The 3490-nt window shown below is 37.2% G+C and overlaps 1 long non-coding RNA gene across 1 annotated transcript; it reads left to right on the top strand.

The window, feature by feature from the left end:
* Nucleotides 1-907: 907 nt before the first annotated feature.
* LOC141571322 (uncharacterized) lies at nt 908-1807 on the top strand. The gene is made up of 3 exons (XR_012496087.1): nt 908-1010; nt 1094-1190; nt 1349-1807. It is a non-coding gene; the product is annotated as an uncharacterized LOC141571322 (long non-coding RNA).
* The last annotated feature ends 1683 nt before the right edge of the window (nt 1808-3490 follow it).

Below are 3490 nucleotides of genomic sequence, written 5' to 3'. Positions count from 1 at the left end.
TTTCAAATTAACTGAACGGAAAATAATTTATTTGTGCATATATTTATTCAACAAATATTTACTGCTAGGCACTAGGATACTTAAAACATTTGTGGCAACACTCTGAGTCTTCAGACCTTCCATCTGCACAGGAGGATGCATTATAAAGGGGGATTATGTACAGAAAACATGTAGAGTGTGAGGAAAAGCAGTGGTGGGAAAAACTTAGTTCACTTTATTCAGAGTTTAGAGAAAATGAAATTCCCAAACAGACTAGAGATAGATGATCTGTGTTTATCTTCCCTTACGAATGTTACTATGTTAAAGAGGAACAGTCTCTCCCGCTCCATACACAAAGATATATCATCCAAACTCACTCATTCAATGTCTTTGAATCGATAAACGTTAATAAGAAGATTTTGAACGTATTCTGTTCCTTTTGGTTGCTGAGAATGGCTCTAGAAGTTTGTGGAAACTTGGAATATCAAAGAGACTTTGAACTCAGGTTAAACAATGTGATTCCAAGTTAGCGTTTTTGAAAATCTAAGGAAGAAATCTGTGAAACAAAGAATATAGCTTCAAAGGATGAAAACTGTATTTTCTAATTCCCAATGCCTGAGTTTCTAGAAAACAGAGGCATTCAACCACTGGAGTGTGCAGATGTTTGGGACCTGATAAGTGAGAGGTAGAATACAAACATAAAATTAGTAGTATGGAGTAGTGGTTTAGAACACAAGCTTTAATATCAGCCAGATCTGGATTTGAGAACCTTGTGGCACTAAGTTGTTGATCTCAGTTTCAAATCCATCCTAATGACACAGCTTAGCGATGCTGGAGCTGGGACTCTCAACCACCTTTCTGCTTTGCCCTCTGCTCCGTTAAACTCTGCCAACAGGGGGCACCCGAGGAAGACTGAAAACCTGGCAGAGGAAGAAGAAACCTATCGCTCCAGCCTGTTTCCTTTTGGTTTTCTGTTACTGTCAGCATCATCCCAGCAACACTTTGAACCTCAGAAGCAGCTGATTTTTCAGGTAGCAGAAGTTGAATACAGCTGAGTCCAGTTTGGGGGGGTGGGGGTGTCTTTGTTTCTATTTTCGTTTTTTAACACTTACAGACCAGTCCTTTCAAATTCTCTGAGATACAAGAATCAGCTGTCTATCACCTTCTCAGAGGCTTGCGTTCGGACCCCAGAGAGACCCTCTTCCAAATGTGTAAGTTTTAATAACTCCAATATTTTCCTTTATTTCCCAGCCCACAAACTGGTAGCTGACTCCTGCCATTGCCCCCTTCTGTTTATCTTAGTGCTCTTTGTTTGCCTTTTCAATTCTTTAACACCCTCTAATAATTGTTTATATTCCTTCTCCATTAGAATAACTCGAGCGACTTCCGTCTTTCTGTCTTCTGACTGATACAGTCCCCAGCTAGTTCCTTCAGGTCCTATTTCTCCCCACGAGGGCTGGGAGTTCTCGGAGGAGCTGCCAAGAAGCTGTTTGCCATCATTGGAAGCCAGCAGCAGTGATGGTGTCAGTATACTAAGAAATCTGATCCGATGCATTCTCCCAACCCTTGTGTGAATCAGAGTGACTCAAATCTCCAGAAAAAAACATCCTCTGAAAAAGGCAAATCAAAAAAAGGCATGAAGTAGATTCGTGTTATCCTGGGGCTGGGGGTTGGAGCAGGGATTGGCTGTAAACAGGTACAAGGGGTATTTTGGGAGTAATGGATATGTTCTAACACTGGATTGTGATGATGGTTCTGAAAATTTTACTTAAAAATCACTGGATTATACACCTAAAGTAGGTAAATTTATGATATAAATTTTACTTCAATAAAGATGTGTTTTAAAAAAAATCAACTTCTGAAAAAAAGGATCTTTGGGATCCGGGCCTATCATGGAGCGCGAAAGGGTCATTTAGGCTAGAATTGTCATTCATGACCTACCTCCAGTTTACACTTCCAGTATTATCTTCGAATGAGACATTACTTATAGTCACAGAGAGATACTGAGAAGATTGAGACAACATGTTCATCACCAACGTTGTTAAAATATCACCACAGGTTTTATAACCCTCGGCCTCTCCACATTTAAGGTATTTGTCTTCAATGTCCAGTAAATATGTATTAATGGAACAGAGCTTTCTCTTTGGTGTCTGAGCTTATCTCTAAGATGGTCCAAATCCAAAACCATTGGTGGGGGGGGGGGTAGGAGAATTAACACTTACTAAGCAGCTACTACAGAACAGACACCGTATTCTTTGCTTTCCACCATAATTCAAGCCCACAATAAATGTGATGAGCATTCCAACCCAACCATTTACTTAAAAGTGAAATAATTTGCCTAAGATGATATACTCAGGATATAGGACAAGTTATATTTAAAATCCCTTTTTTCTCACATAAAATGATAGTTCTATTAAAACCTTGGTGCTTCTTTTAGTGAGGCACGTCTGAGAGACAAGAGAGGATTCTACAGGGTTGTGCCTTTGAATGAACAAGGATATCAGTTAAATGAACCTAAATAGCACATTGCTATTTAAGATTGTATGGATTATAAAAGTAGAAATCTTTAAGGAGCTCTCAAAGGGTAGGTGATCCGTAATGTATTTTACATAGGTGTTGAAAGTAGGTTCTTTTTTATTCAAATGCTTGGCAACACTTTGTATTGTGCTGTTTTATAATGTTCTATGCTAACAAGCGGTAAACTGTGAGAAAACATAACGCTTTGGTTCCAAACCTATGAAAGCAGCATTGTGCATTTTGTCTTTGGTCATCACTATGGTTATGACTACACCTTTAAAGTTGGTGTTGCCCTGAAGTCACCCAAGCCAAGACTATCAACTTAAAATGAAAAATATATTTGAAGATCAAAATGCATCTTTTCTATTGAGAAAGCCAACAGAAAGCAGAAATAGTGTATTTAAAACACACACTATTTTTTTTTTAATTATTAAGGGAAATCATCAGAGCTTGTTTTGTCTTTTTTGCTTTCTTGCATTGAAATTAACCTTGTCATCTTTTGAAACAGAAGAGAAAAAAATTAGCTAAAATAATTTCTTTGTGTTTCAAGTCCAACCGTGACAAAATTTTAAATGGAAATTTGAACACAGGTCCTCAATCCCAATATTTTACAAAAGTGTGACTGGTTTTACCATTATACCACCAAAAAAATGATATTTATCTTGATATATATGTGTGTGTGTGTATATATATTGCATAATTTCATTAAAATCTGATGTTAAAATTAAATTTCCATCCTGTGGCAATGGCACAAATGTCAAATCTATTTGGTGCTCTTGTTCTGGAAAAAATCATTATGATAGAATCACAATGTCATACAATACAAAAGTTCACGTTATCTACCTTGGGTGAGGAACATAATGACACAGCTATATGTGAGGTTTAACTAACGCTATTTCCACTGAAAAGTAAATAATTTTTTAAGTGAAAATACTGCCATTGGTTACCTCAGATAAGTTGGCAAAAGAGTTTGTGAGAAAGAAATTTTTGCTTT

The sequence above is a fragment of the Rhinolophus sinicus genome, linkage group LG04 (genome assembly GCF_036562045.2).
Source record: "Rhinolophus sinicus isolate RSC01 linkage group LG04, ASM3656204v1, whole genome shotgun sequence".
NCBI lineage: Eukaryota > Metazoa > Chordata > Mammalia > Chiroptera > Rhinolophidae > Rhinolophus > Rhinolophus sinicus.
Note: the sequence above shows the minus strand (reverse complement) of the source record. Positions and strands in the feature narration are given on the sequence as shown.